Raw genomic sequence first — 8,405 nt, 5'->3', positions numbered from 1 at the left:
GAGGCAATGGAAAATGGGGCATGAGATTGTTTGATTACTAATTAGTGATCGCCAGTGAACTACTTTGGAATCTGGGAATTTTTATTTTAATGCTCTGTGAGCCCAGTGAACTTCAGACCAGAAGAGACCTTAACACTGGCTGGCTACAAGTCCCTTTTCTCTGATTTTAGCATTCTTCTAAACATAGACAAGAGCAGACTCAAAAAACAGGCTTGTGTTAGTCAACTTTTCATTGATATGACCAAAATACCTGACAAGAATAACTTAAAGGAGGAAAAGTTTACTTGGGGGTAATAATTTCAGAGGTTCAATCCACAATTGGCCAATTCCATAGCTCTGCGCCCAAAGGTAAGGTAGAACATGATAGCATAATGGCCTCTCTTAGAGGGAAACTGATCAGCTCATGGCAGCTGGGGGTGGCGGGAAGAAACAACCAGGGACAAGTCCAAGGTCACAACCCTAGTAACCAACCTCCTACAGCCATGCCTACCTGCCTACATTTACCACACAGTAGTATATTAAAGTTTTTAATTCATTAAATGGATTAACCCACTGATGAAATCACAGCTCTCATAATTTAATCAGAAGTTAATATGAACATTCCTACATTGCCACATGAGCTTTTTGGGGGACAACTCATATTCAAACCATAACAGGATCCTAGTGGAAAATACAAAACTTTGTTCCAATGATTAATGCCTACAGCCTAAAGCAAAGGTAGGCCAGAATTATAGTTTTCCAACCTTCAAAATGCAAAACCTATTAAGAAATATATTTACATTTGGGCCTAGAACTCATACACCTGTGTTTGTGCACCTTCACAATTAACTGAAAAAAAAATGTTATAAAAGATATAGTCATCCTTACTAAATGTGAATCAGTTAGATACATTTTAATGTATTTTAATTATTTTAAATGCTCAAGTTTCATTGCAATGTTCATCCCAATCTGGAATTCATTTGTGAATGTGTTTGTGAAAACCAGTGAAGACTGAGGGCATTTATCACTTTTCTGTTCGTATTAATCACCCTACAAAAAACACATCAAATCTCTTTTTATTGGATCAACTTGAAAGAGAGTGAGTTGGGTAAATAATTTTTCTTTGCTATTGTACTTTGAATGTGCTTTGCTGAGTTTAACTCACCTTAAGTATTCAGAAAATCCTCCCAGATGCACTATCTCCTCCCATTTTACCCTTACCCAATGGCTGGATCATCTTGGGATCATTGGGATCATTTTTATGCTATCAAAATACCCTATGCATTGTTCCTTCAGTGCTTCTACTATATGGTATTAAGATGATGATGATGATGATGATGATGATGATGATGATAATATGTATGTGTGTGTGTGTATGTTCCATTTCCTCTACTATTCTCTGAGTTCCTCAAGATAAAAAAAAAAAAAGTCACCAAGGAATAATAATTAAATGTTAACTTTGTGATAACACTAAAGAGTTTGAACTAAAATCAGATATCCTGTCTAAACAAGATGAGGTTTTTCTATTTTACACTTATTCCTACTACTCAATTCTACTCAATTCCCCAAGATTCTGGCAGTTTGCTGTACATCCTTCTTCTATTGAATATTGCCTTACATTGAAAGATAAGAATAATAAATCAGTTTAGTTCTTTCTTCCCTTATAAGGATATTAAATATTTCATTTTAAGGTGGGGGAGAATGAATGTGTATATAAAATGTGAAGCTGATCCTATGTGGAAGAAATGTTCTAAGATTTGAAGAAATGCCTTTACCAGGAAATGCAAAAAAATTGCCTACTGAATACCTGTATAGCTCATCAGTAAGTAAAGAAAATCCAGTTCTTTGCCTTATTTTAGCCACTCTTCCACTTGGGAGATAGCAAAAGTAAACATATGCAGAGGGAGTAGTATTAGACTATTGTATTGTAAACAGCATCATGAGGATACAATAAAAACCAGTCTATTTCAGCAAACACTGACATTTTCATGTATCTGAAACCCTAGTCAAACCAGCACAGATTTAACCAATTAGAAGCACAGTGATCCAACAAAATGAACCCTAATATATTTGCTTAAATATTTTCTGTATTATTGAAATTTCTTTTATTTCTTTTTAAATTTAATTTTCATAGTAGTCAATACATTGACAACCACTTAATTTTATAATTGATGATTATTGAGGAGATAACATGTGTTAGTAGGAGAAAATTGGCAGTATTTCTATTAATTCCTGCCTCTTAAACAGTAAAATTTCCCATAACAGTTAAATATTTTTATTTAAAGGAATATAACCTGTTTTATTATTAAAAAAAAACAGTAATTAACTCATACCTCAACTTCCAACAATATTTCTGATTACTAGAAAAACCTTCACGTCAGGAAATCGTAATGAGCTCCCACTCAGCCTTCTGCAGTGAGAGGAAAGAAACCATTTCAAGGTAGGCACATCCTAGGCATGGATGTGTCAATGCCCCAGAGGATTCAAATCTCTCTGGGTTTCCCAACATATAGGGTGGGTTTGATAGAGATATTTGTTTGTTTGTCCTATCCCAACCCAAGGACTACTCCACTCTCAATCTTAGATCTTTTCTTTGTGCTGTTCCTCAGAGGGGGTCTTGTTCCATGTTGCTATCCCTCTCCCAGGAATAGACAGTTGTACTCTATTTCCTGGTCCTTCCTGAGTTGGGAGGTAGGGAGTGGGTAAAGTTTGGATGCTGGCTTTGTCTCTTTTGATGAAGCTTGGGCTTAGGCAGAACCTTGGCCTTGAAAGTCTGAGAGGAGAACACTCCTAATAAGCCTGTCACCCCTCCCCACAGTAGTAAGCCTGCATACAACACAAATGAACATCCCTCTCCCAAGAGCGTTTTATTTTTTTCTTGTTCTTTTTCTCCAATTGCAATGAGTTCTCACTAGTGCCTTTAAGAAAGAACAATGTTTCTGTACCCCCATTTCTGATTTCCCCCTCACTTTAAGCCTTTTCTTCTATAGGACAAATAGTGGAATCATTTCCTTGAGAAGCTTTGGCTCTTTCTGTGCCTCCGTGGCTGCTGTTCATATGTTCTTGGCCTAACTTATAGGGTGTGCTGTTTCAGGATTGTGTACAGTACTTTCTTAAGCATCTGAAACAGTCCCTGGAGAAGAGCTGTAAGTAGGTGTGAATTCCCTGTGTGTCTGCCTCCTTCCTCACAGGGTTCTCCATTCTGCAACTAGCCCATGCCCTACCTGCCTTAGTCTGTCTCGTGCTGCTCTAACAGAACACCACAGACTCGGTGATTTATATAGAACAGATTCCCATAGATCCTAAATCTGGAAAGTCCAAGATTAAAAAACTAGCACTTTAAACGAACATTCTTTCTGTATCCTTACATGATGGAAAGTGAAGAGCAAGAGAACAAGTGGAGACAAAATTCCTTCTTTTATAGGACATTAATCCTATAGATGAAGGCAGAATCCTCCTGACCCGATCATTCCCAACCCCCCACACCACAAACTGCCACAATGGGAAACAAATTTCAACACCAGTTTTGAGAGGACAGTTATTCAAATCACAGTACTGTTCAAAAGAATTTTTAAAAAAGAAAGCTGAATTATTCTTACTGGTGTCTAGTGCTGTCTGACCCAGGTAATCAAGTACTTGCACTTCATCTGTCCTTGTGTATATCTGTCTTTCCATAGATTTGGGGTTAATTGGTTTGCCTGTAGGTCTGTAATATTAGCGCCTTGATGTGGTTAAGAACAGTTACAAATTTGCTGATTTGCTAGCTTTGTTGTTGTTGCTCCTGCTTCTGCTGATGGAGTTATTGAATAGGTGGGAATGATATTCATTTAGTTTTTCTATGTCCTTTTGGAAACTGGAGTTTTTTATCAGTAAGTGTTAAAAGTGTAATCCCAAGTGTAATCATACATCACATTCCCAAGTCAAATGATTTGCATTACATAACTGTGAAGTTAATTACTGCGCAGTATTTATTTACTTCATTAGTGAATGTCATTTCTGCATAGTCAAAAGGAAGAAAGTGGGGAATGATCTCTAACTCTCTAACATCAGCTAACTCTGGCCTATTTTTTGTTGTTGCCATTATTTTGCCTTTAACAAAAATCTTCTTACTCAGAATTAATGGACAGATTTAAAGACTTTGTTCAATATTTCTTGTAGAGCTTTGTTTACTTCTGTAACAAGGGTCCAACAATACAGGTTTCAGAAACTTAATCCTTAAGATTACTCCATGATTTTTGTAGCTATCACATTCAACATTAATATTATTTGAAATGAAGACATGAATACAACATTTATAAAAGTGATGCTGTCATGTTTAATACTGGAAAAACATTTTACAGAAACCCCACTGGTATTCTATTATAACTGAGATAGGCATACCACTTATTCTCTACTGTTCAGTATGACAGTAATGTATTAGTGTAAAACTGGTCCTCATGCTTTAATAGATTCAGTCTTGTCTTCAAGAAAAAAAAAATAATAGACAGTGTTATGTATAAACAAAGGGATTTTTTAATCTTAATATTATAATTATTTCTTTCTTAATGTTTACATTTTTACAGCCTGATATTAAAATGGTTTCTGAGTATTTTGCTTGGAAAATTTCATCTTTTTCATTAATTAATATGAAATATTAATTAACAAAATAAAATAATTAACTGACTAATATTCACATTTTAAAAAGGTTTAACAAAAACTTTTGAGGAAAATTTTGGGATCCTGTCGCATGAAATTCTTATTCAGTGGGTACAAAGTCTAAGAAGTAGAATTGATTGAATGATTGATTGACTCATGTTGGGATTGAACCCAGTGGCACTTTATCAAGCTACAGTCTGAGCCCCTTTTGTTTTTTGTTTTGAGACAGGGTCTTACTATGTTTCCCATCCTGATATCGAATTTGTAATTTTCTTGTTTCAGCTTCCAGAGTAACTGAGATTATAGGCAGGTACCATAGTGCCAAGCAAGAAGTTAAATTTTAGAAATATTTCCAAGGTAATTTTTAGGATAAATAATAGTCATTAGAATTATATTTTAACTACTTCTTTAAGTTATATAAGGTTTATATATTTATTATTGTATCTTGCCAGTTTTTCTAGATTATAACTCTCAAACCAATATATAAATATTCTTAGTTTATATATATATAAAATTAGTTATTAAATTTCTATTTTTTTTCTAAGAAGAAACACAAGTACTGTCCACCAGAAGAGTCCTTTACCTTTAGTCCTGCTGCAGTTAGAGAATTTGTTTATTAATGTTACTTAATGATACCTAATGTAATAATCTACATGTTCAATACATGCTAGAACTAGAGAAAAAAATTTACTTAAATAATTGGTATACTTTGTTGTTTAAACATTGAAATAAACATTATTTTTAATATTTGTTTCTTTGCCTTAGTTCACAGAAAACTATAACAACTGAAATGTTGGTAATTTGTATTTATGTGCTTTCATGATGAATATTTCAATGGTTTATTTTTGCAGAAGCTTAACATTTATTTTGACATTAGAAATCATCAATATTTTGTAGTTGAAAGCAAATCATTTTATTTTAAAATAAATGATGATCAGTTAAGATCTTTCTTTTATTTAAGCACATGTAGCAGTTAGGCCATTGATAACTCAGTTAACTTTAACTCATGAACATCATTTGCAGGAAAAATGTCATTGGTTCTTACTGGAACTTTCTGTTTCATCTGATTGTTTCATGATGAGTACTAATTAATATGAGCATTGGCTCAGAGTTGCTCTGATTGAATTTTAAAAAAGCAGTAATGATCTTCATTGATAACTTACATAGAGTAAATTTCATTCTGTGAAGACAGTAAAATTTAGTACAGTAGGAGACAGGTTCTCTAATAAGATTTTCTGTGCTGGATCATAGTTCCAATCACTACTTGTATGGAGTTTATTTAATGTCTTTAAATCTCAGGTTCTCCATTCACATGATAGTAATACAATTACTGTGCCTTCTACTAAAGGCTTTTGTGAACATAAATATAAATCTACACGAGCACTTTGCACTCTGCCTGGCACTGATATTCTGAAGAATATTAAAAAGGTCCCATAGATTTGATAATGAGAACATAAAAGTGAGGTCTTTCCGTATATTCAAATCATATTTAACTTTATACAATAAAGTTATTCTCTATATAAAACTTTTAATGAAGAACTAATACCTTTCTCTGCCACAAAAATTTACATTGCAACAAAAAAATCTGTAAAATTCAGAAAAAAAAGGGTTAGATAAATTTCTATTTTCACTAGCATGACAAAATAAGTTAATTTTTTGCAGTGTTTTACTTACCATTTTCCTCTTAATATAAATTTTAATATGTAAACATTTATAATGGAAAACTTACAATTAAATGATATAAGGCATAGCCAACACTGCAGATAAACAAACATGAAAACAGCAGGCGGTGGTGCCCTTGTTCTCAGTTTGATTGAAATATATGGCCAACAGAAGAAAGTATCTTTGCATGTGATAGGAGGTTAATATCCTAAAAAATATAAAAAACTTCTCAACTCCACATGAACAACCAGATAAAGAATGGGCAAAGGACTCGAAACCAATACTTCATTTCATTAGGCCAAATTGGTTTTACTTTTTAAGTGGCAATTATTCTATTAAAATGTAGATTTACTTTATGAAGTTACTTGGTCATGACAAGGCACTGTGCCCTAATTTCCATTTCACCAAGTATTATTCCTTGGTCCCAAGTCTATCCAAAGAATTGTTCATACTTCATTGAAATGTTGTTTGGTTGAAAGATCATTAAAGGTGTTTTGCTATGCTCACATTTCTTGTGGGTATTAATCAGCAAAGATGAATAAGAATCCTCCAGTGTTGTATGGAATCCTAAGAAGCAATAAAATTTACTGTTACTTTCCCCTAGATAAATAGTTTGTTCCTCAAGACATAAATGTGATACATATTTATATATAAAATATAATTGTAAAAGTATCCATATTTTTAGCATGAAAACTATTTTGGAATTCTTTTAAGAACTGAAGATCCATCATTTACCTTCGAATGCCATGATTTTATTCTCTTTAATTACTGAGTAATATTCCATTATGTCTATATGCAGCATTTTTTAAAATTCATTCATCTATTGAAGGGCACTAGGTTGGTTCCACAGTTTAGCTATTGTGAATTGTGCTGCTGTAAACATTGTATGTATGTGTCCCTGTAGAATGCTGTTTTTAAGTCCTGTGGGTATAGACTGAGGAGAGGAATAGGTAGGTCAAATGGTAGTTCCATTCCCAATTTTCCAAGAAATCTCCATACTGCTTTCCATATTGGCTGAACCAATTTTCAGCCCCACCAGCAGTGTATGAGTGAACCTTTTTTCCCACATCCTCACCAACACTTACTGTTGTTTGTATTCATAATAGCTGTCATTTTGACTGGAGTGAGATGAAACTAAGTGAAGTTAGCTAATCCCAAAAAACCAAATGCTGAATGTTTTATCTGATATAAGGTGTTGATTCATAGTGGGGTAGGGAGAGGCAGCATAGGAAGAGTTCTAGATAGGGCAGATGGGAGAGGAAGGGAGGGAGCATGGGGTTAGAAATGATGGTGGAATGTGATGGACATTACTATCCAAAGTACATGTACGAAGACACAAATGGTGTGAGTATACTTTGTATACAACCAGAGATATGAAAAATTGTGCTCTATATGTGTAATAAGAATTGTAATGCATTCCACAGTCATACATAAATAAAAAAAAATTAATTTTTTTAAATACAGCAAAAAAATTGCATTACCAAAAAAAAAATAAAGAACTGAAGATCCCATTAACATCTTAAGTTCACTTATCTCCTCATACTTTTTAGAGAAAATGGTTTAACTTCTTGCACATATTAAAATGACAAAATTGCCTTTGTCCTAATACTTTCTTAACAATCCAATATCCAGGGACTAATCTTTATTTCAGCCTTTTTATTCAATTACTAATGCTCTAATTCTTTCCTTGAATTTACAAATATATAGTAGTACATAAGATTAAAACTTAAATTCAGGCTTTTCTGTGTCTCACATTGCTACTTGCAGAGTTAATAAAGCTATTTTCCAGACCAGAACTTGAAGCTTCCATTCATCATTTCCTTAACTAGAGCTGCCATTCAGCATGCTTTCCCCTGTCAATGAGGGCTCTAGCAATTTACTTTCAGCAGTTCTTGCATTTTTTTTGACCTAGGTTGGCCTTATTACAAAACCATCCATTTACATCAATAAACATCACATAACCATAGTCAACTAAGCCAGTATCCTCTCCTTAAAACTAGAATACAATGCAAGTATTGCACTATTTTACCATCCAACATTTTAATTTTCCCTACAGGGAAGAACAGAAGGCATTTTAATTTCAAATATTTCCACCTTATGGTATATTTCAGTCACTCTCAGTTTTTATT

This window comes from Urocitellus parryii, chromosome 4, assembly GCF_045843805.1.
Source record: "Urocitellus parryii isolate mUroPar1 chromosome 4, mUroPar1.hap1, whole genome shotgun sequence".
Classification (NCBI taxonomy): domain Eukaryota; kingdom Metazoa; phylum Chordata; class Mammalia; order Rodentia; family Sciuridae; genus Urocitellus; species Urocitellus parryii.
Note: the sequence above shows the minus strand (reverse complement) of the source record.